Raw genomic sequence first — 21,629 nt, 5'->3', positions numbered from 1 at the left:
AGGAGCCCGATGTGGGACTCCATCCCAGGACAATGGGATCATGACCTGAGCCGAAGGCAGCTGCTTAACCAACTGAGCCACCCAGGCGTCCCTACATAGAGATTTCTTAAATATACTTTTCAATATGATTTATTTTGGAAAAATATGCTTTGCTTATGACCCAAAGCAATGAATGCCTTAATGCATCTCATTAACTACATCTGAAGTGATAATAGTAAGTTCATTAGGTATAGTCTATTCACATAATTCTCAAATTTGTATTTCCATTTGGGAAAAATAAAATGTTTTGACCTAGGACCTCTAAGGATATTTTGAGTTTTGAAATGCTTACTTCCTCAGGGAAAGGAAAATGACCGTGTTTTTCAATTGCTTTGAATTTATTGATATAAATGGAAACCAGCTAACTTGATTATTTTGCCCATTTATATAATCTTTTTTTTTTTTTTTTAAAGATTTTATTTATTTATTTGACAGAGAGAAATCACAAGTAGATGGAGAGGCAGGCAGAGAGAGAGAGGGAAGCAGGCTCTCCGCTGAGCAGATAGCCCGATGCAGGACTCGATCCCAGGACTCTGAGATCATGACCTGAGCCGAAGGCAGCGGCTTAACCCACTGAGCCACCCAGGCGCCCCCATTTATATAATCTATTTTGACATTTTATAGCATTGTATTTTTAATTTTTCTATTCTTTTTAAAAGTTTATTCTTTTTTTTCCTTTTTATATTCTTTTTAAAAAGATTTTAAAGTAATCTCTACACCCAATGTAGGGCTTGAACCACAACCCCGAGATCAAGAGTCACATGCTAAGTTGCATAATTAAGCCAGCCAGGTGCCCCTTTAGTTTGTTTTTCTCACTGAGGGTACAGATCAGCAAATTTCTTTTTCTTTCTTTCTTTTTAAGATTGAGTTATTTATTTGAGAGAGAGAGAGGGTATGAGCGATCACACAGCGGGAGAGGGAGAGACAGACTCCCAGCTGATCAGGGAGTCCGTTGTGGTGCTTGATTCAGGGACCCTGGGATCATGATCTGAGCTGAAGGCAGATGTTTAACTGACTGAGCCATCCAGGTGCCCCAGATCAGCAAAGTTCTTATGCAAAAGCCAGATAATAAGCATTTTACGCCTTCTGGGCTATCGGGTCTCTGTTGCAACTACTCAGGCCATTATTGTATGAGAGCAGCATAGGCAATGCATACTGGCTGAATTTAGCTATTCTCATTAAACTTTATCTTAAAAAAGTAGGTGGTGGGCAGAGTTCACCCGATGGGTTATAGTAAGCCAACTCCTGTCCTTATGTATTAAATATGTATACACCAGAAATAAAAACAGCACCTAATATTTTTTAGAGACCTGAAATACCAAATGCTTTACTAAAATGTGTTACCCATTCATTTCATTTAACCTTTACAGCTATTTTTTTTTTTAAGAATTTACTTATTTATTTGACAGATCACAAGAAGGCAGAGAGGCAGGCGGGGGTGGGGGGAGGCAGGTTCCCTGCTGAGCAGAGAACCTGATGTGGGGCTTGATCCCAGGACCCTGAGATCATGACCTGAAGCGGAAGGCAGATGCTTAACCCACTGAGCCAACCAGGTGCCCCCCACCCTTTACAGCTATTTTTATTCTTATTTTATAGTCTCAGAAGCAGGCTTAGATAAATTAAGTAAATTGCCCAAGCGGTGCCCAAGGGGTGGCTCAGTGGGTTAAAGCCTCTGTGTTCGGCTCCCTGGGATCGATCCCTGCATTGCGCTCTCTGCTCCACGGAAAGCCTGCTTCCTCCTCTCTCTCTGCCTGCCTCTCTGCCTACATGTGATCTCTGTCTGTCAAATAAATAAATAAATAATTTTTAATTAAAAAAAAAATCAACTTGGCCAAAGTTACACAGCAAATGAGTGGCAGAATTGCAACTGAACACAAGTACTCTGACCCCAGAGCCTACGCTTTTAGCCATTATACTATATAGCCTAGGGTAAATTTCTTTTCCATGACAACAAAGGCTATCCATCACTTAAAACTGGTATAATCGGTGTCCTAATTTAATTGTATTATTAGAATAGCAGATTTTTTTTTTTTAGCAAATACAATTTTACACAGGAGAGTGTATTGAAGAAATAATAATTTTAAAAAATCTGTTAAATTATTAAGCATTAAAAGTTCCAGGTATTATATCATCTCATTAAAAGTTTAATATTTAATAGTTGTTAATGTGTATCATTTTAAAATGGTCATCAAGACTAAGATGTGGGTACTATAATTTGTTTTCATTTTACAATGAAAAAACCAAAACTTAGAAAAATTAGCTAACTTATTCAGGTCACACCCCGTGCAGTTATAGAGCCTGGATGTGATCTAGCAGTCTTGACTTCAAAAACAGTTTATGGTTAGTATTCAGCTCCTTCTCAACCAAGCTTATCAAAATAGTCAGGAACTCAAGGCCCTCCCTTCTTAACTCAGCCCTTGCCCTGGCTAGGGAAGCCTCAGGCTTTGAGGAACACTATTTTATTTTTTTTTAATTTTTAAAAATTTTATTTTATTTTTTTAAAAGATTTTATTTATTTATTTGACAGACAGAGATCACAAGTAGGCAGAGAGACAGACAGAGAGAGAGAGGGGGAAGCAGGCTCCCCACTGAGCAGAGAGCCCAATGCGGGGCTCGATCCCAGGACCCTGAGATCATGACCTGAGCCGAAGGCAGAGGCTTTAACCCATTGAGCCACCCAGGCGCCCAAGGTACACTATTTTAAAGAAGTGTTTTAGGAAAAGGGAAATTGATTAAGAATTTTGGAACAATCTCATCCTTAAAGAAAAGTTGCAAGTAGCACAATTTTTTTCCCCTGAATTATTTCAGAGTAAGTTCCAATATTTTTCTCAGTTCTCCAGAATGCCTTTTATATGTCATTCCAAAGAAAGACATTATCCTCCATAACCACAATACATCCTTAGGAAATTAACATTGACACATTTAATTCTACAACCCTATTCTTATTCTACCAATGGTGCCAGTAAAGTTGAATTACAGGTTGAATTTTGTTGTCCCTTCTCTTTACTCTCCTTTAATCTGGAATATTTCTTCACTCTTTGACTCGGCACTTTCGAAGATTACAGTCCAGTTATTTTAAAGAATGTCCCTTAATTTCATTTTCTTTGATCTTTACAAGTAACTTCAGGTTATGCGTCTTTAGGAAAATAGCACAGAAGTGATGTTCTGTGCTCGTTATTGCATCTTACTACTTGGGGTACATGATTTGCATTTTGTCCCATTACCGATGATGTTTACTTCCATTATATGATTAAGATAGTATCTACCAAACTTCTCCACTGAAAAGTTTCTTTCGTGTTAATCAAAATTATTACTATCAGTATGGACACAGAATTTACTGTTTTATTCATCTGCTCTAAATCTATTTTTTTTTTGAAGATTTTATTTTTTTTATTTGACAGAGAGATACACAGTGTGAGAGGGAACACAAGCAGGAGGGGTAGGAGAGGGAGATGCAGGCTTCCTGCTGAGCAGGGAGCCCAATGTGGGGCGCAGTCCCAGGACCTTGGGATCATGACCTGAGCCAAAGGCAGATGCTTAACAACTGAGCCACCCAGGTGCCCCATAAATCTATTACTGCCATCATTTGTGTCAGCACTCAAATTTCCTCAGATTTAGATAGTGGGAGTCCCCTACAGTTGACTATTACCTTTTGACAGTGTCTTGATTATTCAAGCACTTTCTTTTGTTCTGGCAGAAGATTCTGTGCTCCATTTCCCCAAGATCAGGTGTATTGTAGTAGACAATAGTAGTTAGAAACCAGATCTTGTGGGGTGTCTGGGTGGCTTGGTCGGTGAAGCTTCTGACTCTTGATTTTGGCTGAGGTTGTAGTCTTAGGGTTGTGAGATCAAGCCCCACATTGTGCTCTCTGCTCAGCAGGGAGTCTGCTTGATTTTCTCTCCCTCTCATTCTGCACCTCCTCCCCATATGCACCCCCCCAAAACCAGGTCTGGTATATTAAGCACACCCAGTGCACCAGATCTTGTATTGGGTGTGCCCATTGCTCTGGGATGTTGCTATTTCTAAGCTTTCTCAGTGAGGGGGTATATGTACATAACACATACATGCATACATAAACATATTTACATTTGTATTTATTTCTCTGTCTTCACACATATGGAAATCATAGATTCATATCGACACTTCCAGTTCTAATCTAGAGTGAACAGGGTTTATTCTAGTTTTTTCTCTTTCTATTCTTAAGCCCTTTCTTCATGAATGAGAACCTGGTTCCTTCTCTCTTATCTTTCCTTACTTCTCTCATTAATCCACCTGTATGCAGTCTTCCATTTCTCTCATTGCCGCCTCTCCAACAAAGATGCCCCTTCACCCCACCTAGGCTCTCAACCTGTCCTGTGCTGTTGTCTTTTCACTCTGTCTGTACTTTCCTATTTGCAGATAACTTTTTTTCCTGGTCTGGGCCCTGGCATCTTACATCAGTCACTCCCTTTGGGATGGTGGGGGTGTTCTCTTCAGCTCATTTGGGGTTTGGTGTTGCATGTTAGGCCACTTTTCTAACCCTTCTTGGCTCCAGAACCTCACTGCATGGTATGAATGCCCTCTTTTATCTCCCTTTGGGCTTGACACTCCATTATAGGCTACCTTACAATGTAGATGTCTTCTCACTCCACAAAGGCTCTTATATCTACATTGGGCCACCTTGTGGTATGGATGTCTTCATCACCCCACTCATGCTCTGACACCCCAAACCTCGTTGCTTTCCTCTTCAGAAGTTCTGCTCACTTCCATATGGGCTCCGACATTGTCCTACACTTGCTTCCCTCCCCTGTGTGAATGCACTCCTTACTTTGAACAGGCTCCAGTAGCCCATTTTTGTGTATGTGCCTGTCTTTCTAGATCCTTTCTAATAGCTTTAGGACTAAATCATTCAGAAAGGGGAAGTTCTTTTTATTAGTTTTATATTTCTTAAATTGTTTTTTAAAATCAAAATGACATTGGACACTTGTCCCTGTATTAGTGGATAATAAACTATTATATTTCAAATAGATGAAATAATAGTAAACTATAATTCTACACTTAATCTGCCTTTCTGCCCCCCTTTTCAAAAAAAAAAAAATTAAAAATCCTTAAAAAAACCCATCAAAAAAAATCCTCAAAGGAGAGCAAAACAAGAAGGCAAAAGATCTTTAGTAATTTTGGTTGACAGTAAGTTTAATCTTAGTTAACAGTGTGATGTGGCTGCTGGAAGAACTAATATGATCTTAGGATGCAGTAATGGAAGCATAAAGCCTTGGAAGACCTCCTGTGTATCATGTTCCATTTTGGCTTTCTCTCTGTGACTGATAAAGCTAGAGTGTGCTCAGAACAAAGTGGATAGAGTAATTAGGGAATTGAAAACAAACCATGTAATAAAAAAATTGAGAACATATAGTCTGCTGAAGACTTTGGGAGACATGGTAGTTTTCTTTACATAATTGGAGGCCTTTATACTTTGTGGAGGATTAGACTTCTTTTGTGTGACCTCATAAGGGAAGACTGTCCAAAAGATGGGAGTTACACAGAGACCAATCATGACTTTATAGGAAAAACTTTAAAAAATCAGAACTGATCAAAGATAATGTAGTAAGTTTCCTATTAGAAAAATTTTGAAACTGGTTATTTACCTGATGCAGATGATTATATCATTTGACCCTCTGAGCTCATTTTTAGCCCTATGGACACTTGATTCTGATTATATCTAATTAAATATTAAGAATATAATAATTATATTTAATATAATTAAAATATAATTAAATATAATTAAAATATTCTGATTATATCTAAATTATATCTAATTAAAATACATAATTTTTTACTTTGGTATTTGTTTACTGTGCTACCTTGTGTAATAGCTTTGAATGTTAGAATACCTCTAAATTTAGCAATAGACACACTAGCAACTGAAGTGTCATGTAGGGCTCATGCATTCAACATCTATTTTTTTTTAAAAGATTTTATTTATTAGAGAGAGATCAAGAGAGAGTGAGAGCATGAGCAGGGGGTGGGGAGGAGCAGAGGGAGAGGGAGAAGTAACAACCCACTGAGCAGGGAGCCTGACATAGAACTCGATCCCAGGACTCTGGGTTCATGATCTGAGCTAAAGTCGGATGATTAACCCACTGAGCCACTCGGGCCTCTCAACACCCACTTTTATTTGGAAAACTTTCATATTTCTCTGCTTTTCTTTAGAGGAATGTACTGTTTGACAGCCATGCAGAAATTTACAAAGAAATAATCTTTTGAATAAGATTTAAAACTGTTATCTGTTAAATAAATCAAGAGGAAAGACTCATCCCCCAAAAGAAAGTCTCGGCAGTTAGGGAGAAAAATGCTAAGGCAAGGAGGGGGAAAGGTCATATATCCTAAGAAAATGAAATATTGTTTAAGTGAATAATGCTGTAATTAAATGGAAAATATGGAAGTGTTTTGCCTTTTCTGTTTGTAAAGGCAATACTCTTGGGAAGAATTTCCAAATTTATTAAAAATTGTCAAAGAAAACTTAGAGTGTAGTTTAATATGGAACATTTAAAGTACATACCAGTTTTAAAGGGTAACTACTAAAATACTAAGCCGAGCAGGAACAAAATAAAATTTCTGCTTGTGTTTGGTCTGCCTTCACAAAATTTCTCCAGATTTTATTAATGTGACCTTGTCATTTTTATCATGATGATAAAAAATATATGCCACTCGTAATTATACACCATTTATAATAATTTTCATCATGAAGAAATTTTTTGAAATAGTGAAGAACAGAAGAATGTTAAGTAAAATACTGAAAGTTATACTGACTTATTTTGTTTTGAAGAGAAAGGTTGATAGTTTAACAGTGAGATAAATGATAAATTCTAAAAAAAAAGATCAGCATTTCTTAGAATCTAGTTGAAGATGAACATTGATAGTCATAAATTTCATTATTATTTAAAATACTAAACAAAAAAAGCTTTATAAATTTAATAATACCATTCACACACATATATATCAACACATGTATGGCTATAAATTGGTTAAGTCAAATCATGCAAATTAGTTTCCTCATTCCCCATATTGCTGACTGTTCATAACTTTTATGTTTTAGAAAGTTTTATAAAGTCTGTACTTTTTGCTCCATCATCTCTGTTGATTAGTTTAGGTTTGTAAACCATACCCATTAACAGGTGAACACAGAACCTAGCTCATGGCAGCGCCCTAGTTTCAGGGCTTAGACATCTTTGTTAAAAAGCATTTCTACATAGGTCCTGAGATCGAGCCCCACATGGGGCTCTCTGTTCAGCAGGGAACCAGTTTCCTCCTCTCTCTGCCTGCCTCTCTGCCTACTTGTGATCTTTGTCTGTCAAATAAATAAATAAGATCTTAAAAAAAAAAAGATAAAAAGCATTTGTACAGGGGCAGGGGTGCCTGGGTGGCTCAGTAGGTTGGGCCTCTGCCTTCGGCTTGGGTTGTGGTCTTGGGGTCCTGGGATGGAGCCCTGTGTTGGGCTCTCTGCTCGGTGGGGAACCTCTGTCCCACTCTCTCTCTTTCTGTCAGATGGATAAATAAAATCTTAAAAAAAAAAAGGCAGAGAACAAACTGATGGTTATTGGAGGGAAAGTGGGGGTGGGTGCATGAAATAGGTGATGGGGATTAAAGAGTAAGTACATTTATCATCATGAGCACTGCTTAATGTAAAGAATTTTTGAATCACTGCGTTGTACACCCAAAACCAATATAACACTGTATGTTAAGTATACTGGCAGTAAAATAAAAGGTTAAGGGGCAAAAAAAAAAAGGCATTTGTATGGCGGCACATTGGTGGCTCAGTGGGTTAAACCTCTGCCTTTGGCTCAGGTCATGATCTCAGGGCCCTGGGATTGAGCCCTGCATCCTGCTCTCTACTCGGCAGAGAGCCTGCTTCCCCCTCTCTCTCTGCCTGCTGCTCTGCCTACTTGTGGTCTCTCTCTCTGTCAAATAAAGAAAATTTAAAAAAAAAAAATTTGTACAGTTATTGAATACAATAGTATTTCTTCCTTCTTCCTACAATAGTATTTCCAAAAGTAGAGTAAATGGAAAAATCAAAGTGCTGATGCCATTAAAACAATAATCGGTCTTTTATCCATTTTGAGTTTATCTTTGTGTACGGTGTAAGAGAATGGTCGAGTTTCATTCTTCTACATATAGCTGTCTAGTTTTCCCAGCACCATTTATTGAAGAGACTGTTTTTTTCCCACTGTATATTTTTACCTGTTTTGTCGAAGATTATTGAGGGTCCATATCTGGGCTCTCTACTCTGTTCCACTGATCTATGTGTCTGTTTTAATGCCAGTACCATGCTGTCTTGGTGATCATGGTTTTGTAGTAAAGCTTGAAATCAGGTAACGTGATGCTCCCAGTTTTGTTTTTCTTTTTCAACATTTCCTCAGAAATTCTGGGTCTCTTCTGATTCCATACAAATTTTAGGATTATTTGTTCCAGCTCTTTGAAAAATGCCAGTGGAGTTTTGATCAGAATGGTATTAAAGGTATAGATTGCTCTAGGCAGTATAGACATTTTAACAATGTTTATTCTTCCTATCCAAGAGCCTGGAATGGTCTTCCATCTTTTTGTGTCTTCTTCAATTTCTTTCATGAGTGTTCTCATGTTCTTTCATGAGTACAGAACTTTACCTCTTTGGTTAGGTTTATACCCAGGTATCAAACTCGAAATGGATAAAAGACCTCAACATGAGACAGGAATCCATTAGAATTCTAGAGGAGAACATAGGCAGTAACCTTTTCGATATCAGCCACAGCAACTTCTTTCAAGATATGCCTCCAAAGGCTAAGGAAACAAAAGCGAAAATGAACTTTTGGGACTTCATCAAGATCAAAAGCTTCTGCACAGCAAAGGAAACAGTCAACAAAACAATGGGACAACCCACGGAATGGGAGAAGATACTTGCAAATGGCAGCAGAGACAAAAGGTTGATATCCAGGATCTATAAAGAACTCCTCAAACTCAACACACACAGAACAGACAATCATATCAAAAAATGGGCAGAAGATATGAACAGACACTTCTCCAATGAAGACATACAAATGGCTATCAGACACATGAAAAAATATTCATCATCACTAGCCATCAGGGAGATTCAAATTAAAACCACATTGAGATATCACCTTACACCAGTTAGAATAGCCAAAATTAGCAAGACAGGAAACAACATGTGTTGGAGAGGATGTGGTGAAAGGGGAACCCTCTTACACTTGGTGGCAATGCAAGTTGGTGCAGCACTTTGGAGAACAGTGTGGAGATTCCTTAAGAAATTAAAAATAGAGCTTCCCTATGACCCTGCCATTGCACTCCTGGGTATTTACCCCAAAGATACAGGGCCATCTGTACCCCAATGTTTATAGCAGCAATGGCCACGGTCGCCAAACTGTGGAAAGAATCAAGATGCCCTTCAATGGATGAATGGATAAGGAAGATGTGGTCCATATACACCATGGAGTATATGCCTCCATCAGAAAGGATGAATACCCAACGTTTGTAATAACATGGACGGGACTGGAAGAGATTATGCTGAGTGAAATAAGTCAAGCAGTGAGAGTCAATTATCATGGTTTCACTTATTTGTGGAGCATAACAAATAACATGGAGGACATGGGGAGATAGAGAGGAGAAGGGAGTTGAGGGAAATTGGAAGGGGAGGTGAACCATGAGAGACTATGGACTCTGAAAAATAACCTGGGGGTTTTAAAGGGGTGGGCACTGGGAGGTTAGGGGAACCAGGTGGTTGGTATTGGGGAGGGTACGTATTGCATGGAGTACTGGGTGTGGTGCAAAAACAATGAATACTGTTGTGCTGATAAGAAATTTAAAAAAAAAATTAAAAAAACAATAATAGGTACTAAGCTTATCAATAATTTAAGACAATTGCAAGTACATTAGAAATTATTAACCTCAACCAGACATTTATTGGACTTCACCAGTCAACTACACATTGAATTATGAATGAAAAAAAATTAAAGGAGATGTTAGGAAATTATTGTCAAAGATTATGACTAAAACATGTGATGTAATTTAGGATTAGATAATTTTTTTTGGCTCTTAGGAACTGACTTTCACATACTGCCATTATGTAAGCCCTGTGTTCAACTTTTTTCCATTTGCTTTCCATATGTATGTTCATGAGTACATTATGTACTAAAGAAAGGACTTTGTGTATTGAAAAAAGATTAGATTACAAATAAGCTTGAAAAGGTTCAGTGTGGACTTATGCAGTTGACCCTTGAACAACACAAGGGCTTAAGGGCTCCCCCGCAAAGTTAAAAATCCACCTGTAACTTTTCAATCCTTCAAAACTTATTACTACTCTACTGTTGACTGGAATCCTTACCGATAGTATAGATGACTAAACATATTATTATGTGTGTTGTACACTGTATTCTTACAATTAAGTAGACTAGATAAAAGAAAATGTTATTAAGAAAATCATAAGGAAGAGAAAATACATTTATAGTGCTATACTGTATTTACTGAAAAAAATCTGAGAATGAGTGGACCTGCACAGTTTAAACTCATGTTGTTAATGGGTCAGCTGTGTTTTGTTAAGATGAAACAGAATAGAATGCTCTTCCCTTCACAGAGAAAATAAGCAACTTGTAATTTTTGTAGCAGTTTCTTGGCTAGTTAAGCATGTAAATTTTAGGAATAATTGGTATGTATTATTGACCTGTGCCAAGATGGACTTGAAGTATATAATAACAAAGTTCCATTTACTTTTATACCTCATTGTTCTTTTTATTAGGGGCAAGTTCTTTCTTTGCCCTGGATGAGAATTTTGTAGAAAATAGATATGACGTTTTTAGGTAATATATACAGTTCTGTTAATTTCAAATAGCAAAACAGACTAGAAATTAAAACATTCATCCTAGCTGTAATGAAATAAGCTAGTATTCCTAGCTAATAGTGAAAGCCCCAGACTTGCTTGTTTCTTTTAAGGGTTGTTCCTCTCCTTAAGCTTCAGTCTGTTGTAAATGGAATGATAAGATGTGGTTTGCTTCTCTTTCCATACCTAGGTTTTATTTTGTCTTCTTCCATATTTTTAACTAATTCTGAACTCTCCAGGCTGGCTAGGATGGGAATGGAGAAGGAAAACTTAAAGTTGCCAGTTCTGTCTTGGTCCATAGCTAGTTTTTCATATATGGCTTTTATGATATTGAGAAATGTTCCCTCTATCCCTATGCTGCAGAGAGTTTTAATCAAGGAAGGATGCTGTATTTGTGAAATACTTCTTTGCATCTGTTGTGAGGATCGTACGTTCTTGTCCGTCCTTTTATTAATGTACTGTATCACATTGATTTGCAGTTGTTGAACTACCCTTGCATCCCAGGAATCAATTCCACTTGGTCATGGTGAATCATCCTTTGATGTACTATTGAATGCTATTAGCTAGTATCTTGGGGAGAAGTTTTACATCCATGTTCATCAGGGTTATTCATCTGTAATTCTCCTTTTTGGTAGGTCTTTGTCTGGTTTGGGGATCATGGTAATGCTCACCTAGTAGAATGTGTTTGGAAGTTTTCTGTGTGCCAAATTTTCTCTATCCATTTATCAGTTGATGGACATTTGGGGCTCTTTCCATAATTTGGCTATTGTTGATATCAATTTCATTGCTCTTTACTATTAGCTTACTAAGTACAGGTCTTTATTTTATTTAATGTTGTTTTAAAATGTCAGTGGTTCTACAAGTTACAATATGCATCTTTAAAGTATCACAGTCTACCTTCAAATAATGTAACATTTCACATACAATATCAGAGTCTTAAACTCTTTACTCTCATTTCTCCATTTTACTTTATGCTGCTGTTGTATGTACTTTTATTTCTCCATTTCTTATAAAGCCCATAACATACTGCTTGAAATAGTTATCTTTAAATTTTTTTTTATTTATTTATTTGACAGACAGAGATCACAAGTAGGCAGAGAGGCAGGCAGAGAGAGAGGAAGGAAAGCAGGCTCCCTGCTGAGCAGAGAGCCTGATGCAGGGCTCAATCCCAGGACCCTGGGATCATGACCTGAGCCGAAAGCAGAGGCCTTAACCCACTGAGTCACCCAGGCGCCCCTAAATAGTTATCTTTAGAAAATTTTTTTATTTTTTATTTTTATATTTTAAAATATTTATTTATCAGAAAGAGCACGCACACAAACGGGTGGTGGCAGGTAGAGAGAGAAGCGGGCTCCCCACTGAGCAAGGAGCCCAGTGCTGGACTTACCCCAGGACCTTGGGATAATGACCTGAGCCTAAAGCAGAGCTTAATTGACTGAGCCGCCCAGACGTGCCTTTATAAAAATTATTAAATGTGACAAATGTTTTCTATTCACTTACATGTTTATTATTTTCAGTACTCTTTATTACTTTTCATAGATTCACATTTCTATTTGGTATTTTCCTTCCTTCTGAAGAAATTTCTTTAACATTACTCATTGTGCACATTTGTTGGCGATCAATTCTCACAGCTTTTGCTTGTTTGAAAATGTCTCTGTTTGTCTTTATTTTATACATTTATTTCTTATTTTGGGGGAAGTGCGAAAGAGATGAAGAGTGCTACCCAGGCGCCCCTATTTTGTCTTTATTTTTGTATTTTATATTTTTTATTTATTTTTAATTTTTAAAAAATTTTTATATAAACATATAATGTATTATTAGCCCCAGGGGCACAGGTCTATGAATCGCCAGGTTTACACACTTCACAACACTCACCATAGCACATACCCTGCCCAATGTCCATAACCCTACCACCCTCTCCCAACCCCCCTCCTCTCAGAAACCCTCAGTTTATTTTGTGAGATTAAGAGTCCCTTATGGTTTGTCTCCCTCCCGATCCCATCTTGTTTCATTTATTCTTTCCCTACCCCCCAAATCCCCCACGTTCCATCTCCACTTCCTCATATCAGGGAGATCATATGATAGTTGTCGTTCTCCGATTGACTTATTTTGCTAATAAGCATGATACCCTCTAGTTCATCCATGTCGTCGCAAATGGCAAGATTTCATTTCTTTGGATGGCTGCGTAGTATTCCATTGTATATATATATACACCACATCTTCTTTATCCATTCATCTGTTGATGGACATCTAGGTTCTTTCCATAGTCTAACTATTATGGACATTGCTGCTATAAACATTCGGGTGCACATGCCCCTTCGGATCACTTTTGTATCTTTTTAGGGTAAATACCCAGTATTGCAATTGCTGGGTCATAGGATAGCTCTATTTCCAACTTTTTGAGGAACCTCCATGCTGTTTTCCAGAGAGGTTGCACCAGCTTGCATTCCCACCAACAGTGTAGGAGGGTTCCCCTTTCTCAACATCCTTGCCAGCATCTGTCATTTCCTGACTTGTTAATTTTAGCCATTCTGACTGAATGTGTGAGGTGGTATCTCATTGTGGTTTTGATTTGTATTTCTCTGATGCTGAGTGATGTGGAACATTTTTTCATGTGTCTGTTGGCCATCTGGATGTCTTCTTTGCAGAAATGTCTGTTCATGTCCTCTGCCCATTTCTTTTTTTTTAATTTTTCTTTCTTTTTTTTTTTTTTTAAAGATTTTATTTATTTTATTTGACAGAGAGAGAGATCACAAGTAGGCAGAGAGGCAGGCAGAGACAGAGGGGGAAGCGGACTCCCTTCCGAGCAGAGAGCCCGATGCGGGGCTTGATCCCAGGACACTGAGATGGTGACCTGAGCCGAAGGCAGCGGCTTAATCCACTAAGCCACCCAGGCGCCCCCCTCTGCCCATTTCTTGATTGGATTATTTGTTCTTTGGGTGTTGAGTTTGCTAAGCTCTGTATAGATTTTGGACACTAGCCCTTTATCTGATATGTCGTTTGCAAATATCTTCTCCCATTCTGTCAGTTGTCTTTTGGTTTTGTTAACTGTTTCCTTTGCTGTGCGAAAGCTTTTGATCTTGAAATCCCAATAGTTCATTTTTGCCCTTGTTTCCCTTGCCTTTGGCGATGTCCCTAGGAAGAAATTGCTGTGACTGAAGTCAGAGGTTGCTGCCTATGTTCTCCTCAAGGATTTTGATGGATTCCTTTCTCACATTGAGGTCCTTCATCCATTTTGAGTCTATTTTCGTGTGTGGCTTAAGGAAATGATCCAGTTTCATTTTTCTGTATGTGGCTGTCCAATTTTCCCAACACCATTTACTGAAGAGGCTGCCTTTTTCCATTGAACATTCTTTCCTGCTTTGTCGAAGATTAGTTGACCATAGAGTTGAGGGTCTATTTCTGGGCTCTCTATTCTGTTTATTGATGTATGTGTCTGTTTTTGTGTCAGTACCATACTGTCTTGATAATGACAGCTTTGTAATAGAGCTTGAAGTCTGGAATTGTGATGCCACCAACTTTGGCTTTCTTTTTCAATATTCCTTTGGCTATTCAAGGTCATTTCTGGTTCCATATAAATTTTAGGATTATTTGTTCCATTTCTTTGGAAAAAAAAAAAAAAAAGGATGGTATTTTGATAGGAATTGCATTAAATGTGTAGATTGCTTTAGGTAGCACAGACATTTTCACAATATTTTTTCTTCCACTCCAGGAGCATGGAACATTTTTCCATTTCTTTGTGTCTTCCTCAGTTTCTTTCATGAGTACTTTATAGTTTTCTGAGTATAGATTCTTAGCCTCTTTGGTTAGGTTTATTCCTAGGTATCTTACAGTTTTGGATGCAATTGTAAATGGGATTGACTCCTTAATTTCTCTTTCTTCTGTCTTGTTGTTGGTGTAGAGAAATGCAACTGATTTCTGTGCATTGATTTTATATCCTGACACTTTACTGTATTCCTGTACAAGTTCTAGCAGTTTGGGAGTGGAGCCTTTTGGGTTTTCCACATAGAGTGTCATATCATCTGCAAAGAGTGATAGATTGACTTCTTCTTTGCCAATTTGGATGCCTTTGATTTCCTTTTGTTGTCTGATTGCTGAGGCTAGGACTTCTAGTACTATGTTGAATAGCAGTGGCGATAATGGACATCCCTGTGGTGTTCCTGACCTTAGCGGAAAAGCTTTCAGTTTTTCTCCATTGAGAATGATATTTGCGGTGGTTTTTTTCATAGATGGCTTTGATGATATTGAGGTATGTGCCCTCTATCCCTGCACTTTGAAGAGTTTTGGTCAGGAAGGGATGCTGTACTTTGTCAAATGCTTTTTCAGCATCTATTGATAGTATCATATGGTTCTTGTTCTTTCTTTTATTAATGTGTTGTATCACATTGATTGATTTGTGGATGTTGAACCAACCTTGCAGCCCTGGAATAAATCCCACTTGGTCGTGGTGAATAACCCTCTAAATGTACTGCTGAATCCTATTGGCTAGTATTTTGGTGAGAATTTTCGCATCTGTGTTCATCAAGGATATTGGTCTGTAGTTCTCTTTTTTGATGGGATCCTTGTCTGGTTTGGGGATCAAGGTGATGCTGGCCTCATAAAATGAGCTTGGAAGTTTTCCTTCCATTCCTTCCATTTCTATTTTTTGGAACAGTTTCAGGAGAATAGGAATTAGTTCTTCTTTAAACGTTTGGTAGAATTCCCCCGGGAAGCCGTCTGGCCCTGGGCTTTTGTTTGTTTGGAGATTTTTGATGACTGTTTCAATGTCCTTACTGGTTATGGGTCTGTTCAGGCTTTCTATTTCTTCCCACTTCAGTTTTGGTAGTTTATATGTCTCTAGGAATGCACCCATTTCTTCCAGATTGTCAAATTTGTTGGCGTAGAGTTGCTCATAGTATGTTCTTATAATGGTCTGTATTTCTTTGGTGCCGGTTGTGATCTCTCCCCCTTCATTTATGATTTTATTTATTTGGGTCCTTCTCTTTTCTTTTTGAGAAGTCTGGCCAGGGGTTTATCAATCTTATTAATTCTTTCAAAGAACCAGCTCCTAGTTTCGTTGATTTGTTCTATTGTTTTCTTGGTTTCTATTTCATTGATTTCTGCTCTGACCTTTATGATTTCTCTTCTCCTGCTGGGTTTCGGCTTTCTTTGTTCTTTCTCCAGCTCCTTTAGGTGTAGGCTTAGGTTGTGTACTTGAGACCTTTCTTGTTTCTTGAGAAAGGCTTGTATTGCTATATATTTTCCTCTCAGGACTGCCTTTGCTGTGTCCCACAGATTTTGAACCACTGTGTTTTCATTATCATTTGTTTCCATGAATTTTTTTCAATTCTTCTTTAATTTCCTGGTTGACCCATTCATTCTTTAGAAGGATGCTGTTTAGTCTCCATGTATTTGGGTTCTTTCCAAATTTCCTCTTGTGATTGAGTTCTAGCTTCAGAGCATTGTGGTCTGAAAATATACAGGGAATGATCTCCGTCTTTTGATACTGGCTGAGACCTGATTTGTGACCCAGGATGTGATCTTTTCTGGAGAATGTTCCACGTGCACTAGAGAAGAATGTGTATTCTGTTGCTTTGGGATGGAATGTTCTGAATATATCTGTGACGTCCATCTGGTCCAGTGTGTCATTTAAGGCCTTTACTTCCTTGTTGATCTTTTGCTTAGATGATCTGTCCATTTCAGTGAGGGGAGTGTTAAAGTCCCCTACTATTACTGTACTATTGTTGATGTGTTTCTTTGATTTTGTTATTAATTGGTTTATATAGTTGGCTGCTCCCATGTTAGGGCATAGATATTTAAAATTGTTAGATTTTCTTGTTGGACAGACCCTCATCTCTTAATATAGTCTTTGGCTTAAAATCTAATGGATCTGATGTAAGGATTGCTACCCCAGCTTTCTTCTGAGGTCCGTTAGCATGGTAAATCGTTTTCCACCCCCTCACTTTAAATCTGGAGGTGTCTTCGGGTCTAAAATGAGTTTCTTGTAGGCAACATATAGATGGGTTTTGTTTTTTTATCCATTCTGATACCCTGTGTCTTTTGATTGGGGCATTTAGTCCCTTAACATTCAGGGTAACTATTGAGAGATATTAATTTAGTGCCATTGTATTACCTGTAAGGTGACTGTTATTGTATATTGTCTCTGTTCCTTCTGATCTACTACTTTTAGAGTCTCTCTTTGCTGAGAGGACACCTTTCAAGATTTCCTGTAGAGCTGGTTTGCTGGTTTACAAATTCTTTCAGTTTTTGTTTGTCCTGGAACGTTTTATCTCTCCTATTTTCGATGATAGCCTACCTGGATATTCTTGGCTGCATGTTTTTCTTATTTAGTGCTCTGAATATATCACACCAGGTCTTTCTGGCCTGCAGGACTCTGGATTAGTCTGCTGCCAATCTAATATTTTTACCATTGTATGTTACAGACTTCTTTTCCCAGGCTGCTTTCAGGATTTTCTTTTTGTTGCTAAGACTTGTGAATTTTACTATTAGGTGACGAGGTGTGGACCTATTCTTACTGATTTTGAGGGGGGTTCTCTGCACCTGCTGGATTTTGATGCTTTTTTCCATTGCCATATTAGGGAAATTCTCTCCAATAATTCTCTCCAATATACCTTCTGCTCCCCTCTCTCTTTCTTCTTCTGGAATCCCAGTTATTCTAATTTTTTTCCGTCTTATGGTATCACTTATCTCTCAAATTCTCCCCTCATCGTCCAGTATTTGTGTGTCTCTCTTTTGCTCAGCTTCTTTATTCTCTGTCCTTTGGTCTTCTATATCACTAATTCTTTTTCTGCCTCATTTCTCCTAGCAGTGAGAGCCTCCATTTTTGACTGCACCTCATTAATAGCTTGTTTTATTTCAACTTGGTTAGATTTTAGTTCTTTTATTTCCCCAGAAAGGGCTTTTATCTCTCCGGAGAGGGTTTTTCTAATATCTTCCATGCCTTTTTCATGCCCGGCTAGAGCTTTGAGAATCGTCACTCTGAACTCTAGATGTGACATATAACCCATTTCCATATTGATTAGGTCTCCAGCCTTTGGTACTGCTTCTAGTTCTTTTTCTTTGTGGTGATTTTTTCTGCCTTTTCATTTTGTCCAGGTAAGAATATGTGAAGGAGCAAATAAAATACTGAAAGTGTGGAAACGACCCCAGGAAAATGTGCTTTAACCAAATCAGAAGTGTCCCCAAATTGTGGGTGGGAGAAAGGGGATAAAAAGAAGTTCAGGGAAAAAAAAAAAGAATATAAAAAAAGAAAACAAATAAAGAAAAAAGTATATATATATATATTAGAGTGGTGACTAGAACAGGGTCACCCACTTAATTTTGTGAGTATTTTGGTTTCTTAGAAGAAACTGCCTCCCAAAATTTTAAAGAATGAAAACATATATAAGGGAAATTTCAGTGAAGGGATGGAATATCCCTATAAAGATGAAAAAGAAAAAAAAATTTTTTTTTAATTTTTAAAAAAGGAGTTGATAAAGTAAGTCGGTTGGGGGAATAAAGAAAAAGAAAGTGGAGAGAATTTGCTCAGGTGGAGACTAGAACAAGCCCGGAGCTAGATTTAGGGTATATTTTGTCCTATTAGAAGAAGTTGTACCCCAAATTTTTTTAGAGGAAAATACCCTATGTGTATACAAAAAATAAAGTTAGATACAAAGAAGGATAAAATATGACTATAATAATGAAGGTTCAGAAATGGTTATAATTATTTTTTTATTAAAGGTATTGTTAAGATAAACTAGTTTAAAAACGTTTAAAGAGGAAAAGGTAAAAGTTAAAAAAAATTAGCAGAAGGAAAAAAAATTTTTTTAAATCAATTAACTGCAAGACTAAAAAATCATGGGGAGAAAGCCATGAATTCCATGCTTTGCTTTCTCCTCCTCTGGAATTCCACTGTTCTCCCTGATAAGTGAACTTGGTGTTGGCTGGATTTCTTGCTGATATTCTGGGGAGGGGCCTGTTGTAGTGATTCTCAAGTGCCTTTTCCCGAGGTGGAATTGCACCACCCTTACCAGGGGCCAGGCTAAGTAATCTGCTTGGGTTCGCTTTCGGGAGGTTTTGTTCCCTGAATGCTTTCTGTAGAGTTCTGGAGTACGGCAGTAAAGATAGTGACCTCCCAATCTCTGGGAGGGGAGTTTGGGGCCCCAATCCTCAGTGGGCCCACAATTCCGCCTGCAGTCTCCGAAACCTGCAAATTCCTGAGCTCCTCCAGGGGGTGTCTCCCCGATCTTGTGGGGACCCCACTCACAGAGCAGTGGCCTGTGCCATGGATTACGGTTCAAGGTAACCCCGAGTTGAGACTCCTTATTGGCTCTGTCTCTGTAGCTCGCTTCTCTGGTCTAACACCCGTGAACTATGCGACACTCAGACACCCCCCATCCTTCTGTGACCCCGCGGGACCTGGGGCCACGTTGATCCCGCATGGGCTTCACCCCCGTTTAGCATCTGGAGTGATGTCCCTCTGTGGAACAGACTTAAAAGTCCTGATTTTGTGCTGCGTTGCTCTGCCACTTGCCGGGAGCTGGCCCCTCCCCCCGCAGTCTATCTTCCCGTTGCTTTGGATTCACTTCTCCACCGGTTTTACCTTTGAAAAAGTGGTCGATTTTCTGTTTCTAGAATTGTTGCTCTTCTTCTCTTTAATCTCCTGTTGGATTTGTAGATGTTCGCAATGGTTTGATAAGCTATCTAGCTGATCTCCTGCTACCTGATGTCCTCTCAGCCTGCTACTGCTCTGCCATCTTGACTCCTCCCTCCCTATTTTTTTTTTAAGATTTTATTTGTTTATTTGACAGACAGATCACAAGTAGGCAGAGAGGCAGGCAGAGAGAGAGGAGGAAGCAGCCTCCCTGCCAAGCAGAGAGCCTGATGGCGGGGCTCAATATCAGTACCCTGAGATCCTGACCTGAGCCGAAGGTAGAGGCTTTAACCCACTGAGCCACCCAGGAACCCCTTGTCTTTATTTTTAAAATGTATTTCACCAGATACTTAATTGTAGGTTGTTTGTTTTCTTTAACATTTTAAAGACGCTGTTCCATTATTTTTTCTGATACGAAGTTTGTTGTCTTTCTTATCTTTGTTTCTCTATATTTAATGTGTCTCCTCATCCCCCCTGCCTGCTGCTTTTAAGACTTTTTTTTTCTTTATCACTATTTTTTTTTTAAAGCAGTGTAATTATGACTTATCCTGATGTGGATTTCTTTGTGTTTATCTTTCTTATAGTTCATTGACCTTCATGAATCATTGGGTACTTTTCATTGAATATTGAAAAATTTTTTCTATAATTTCTTCAAATGCTTTCTATCTAACCCCCTTTTTTCCTGAGACTTGAATGACATGTTTGTCTGCTTTATACTGTCTCACAGATCACTGACATTCTATTTATTTTAATGATGGATGAGACGTTTTTGTTTTCTATCGTTAATTCTGGAGAGTTTCTGTAGTTATATCATTATGTTCACAGTCTTCTGCAATATTTAAACTGTTAATTACATCCAGTGAATTTTTTATTTCAGATTTTTTTCTATGTCTACAAATTCCATTTAAAAAAAATATTTTTCATCTCTCCATATTGTGCTCATGTTTTCTTTTAATTCTTGGAGCATCTTTATAACAGACTATATTTTCCACATTCTTTTCTTTTTTTTAAGAGATTTTATTTATTTGAGAGAACGCATGAGAGAGCACCAGAGAGAGCATGAGGTTTGGGGGGGAGGGAGAAGCAGGACACCCACTGAGCAGGGAGCCTGATGATGTGGGGCTCAATTCTAGGACCCCAGGACCATCACCTGAGCCAAAGACAGATGCTTCACTGACTGAGCCACCCAGGTGTCCCACAACATGATTTTCTATTGCACATGCCCTTCTACAACTTCTCTACTGCCTAATCAAGAGATGGCATCTATGTCTCCTCGCTTGAAACTGGTCAGGCCCTTATGGATTTGTTGCCTGAGAATATGGATATTATGACACTGTTATTTCTAAGCCTGGGTCATAGAAAGTATACAACTTCTACCTTGTTTTCTATTTTTTGCGATTCTCTCCCTGATACTCCTCTACCATGCTGTGAGAAACCCACATCAAATGGGGAAGCTCATGAGGAAATGAACCAAAGGCCAAAGCCTTAGCTAATAAGCTCCCAGCCAATAACCAGTACCAGCTTTCCAACCATATTAGTGAGCTCTTGGAAGCAGATCCTTTAGCTCCCAAGTCAAGTTGCCACACCTGATGCTGTGTAGAACTTCCCTTCTGAGCCCTGCCTGAATTCCAGATTCACAAACAAAATAATTTTTTTAAGTCACAAGTTTTGAATGGTTCGTTATATACCTGTAGGTATTTTTATTTTCTCTTTTAATTTCTTATCTTTTGATTCTGTCATCTCTGTCTTTTCCATATCTTTATTGACTGATTTTTTCATTATGGGTTACATTTTTCTGATTCTTTATAGTAATTTTTAAAAATTTTATTTATTTATTTGAGAGAGAGTGTGAGAGAGAGCATGAGAGGGAAGACGGTCAGAGGGAGAAGCAGACTCCCTGTGGAGCTGGGAGCCAGATGCGGGACTCATGGGACTCTGGGATCATGACCTTAGCCAAAGGCAGTGACTTAACTAACTGAGCCACCCAGGTGCTCTCTTTATAGTAATTTTTGGTTGGATGCAGGATTTAGTAAATTTTGTTGAGTGCAATCTATTGTTTTGTTTTAAAAGAGAATTGGATTTTGTTCTGGCAGGCTGTTAAGTTACTTAAGAATC

The 21,629-nt window shown here is 38.3% G+C and overlaps 1 protein-coding gene across 2 annotated transcripts in view; it reads left to right on the top strand.

Annotated features, from left to right (window-relative positions):
* Positions 1-21,629, top strand: part of ANAPC10 (anaphase promoting complex subunit 10) — a 109,421-nt gene that overhangs the window by 30,849 nt on the left and 56,943 nt on the right. The gene's annotated exons all lie outside the window — the stretch shown is intronic.

The sequence above is a fragment of the Mustela nigripes genome, chromosome 1 (genome assembly GCF_022355385.1).
Source record: "Mustela nigripes isolate SB6536 chromosome 1, MUSNIG.SB6536, whole genome shotgun sequence".
Classification (NCBI taxonomy): Eukaryota; Metazoa; Chordata; class Mammalia; order Carnivora; family Mustelidae; genus Mustela; species Mustela nigripes.
The sequence above is the reverse complement of the archived record's forward strand: the minus strand, read 5'-3'. Positions and strand labels throughout refer to the sequence as shown.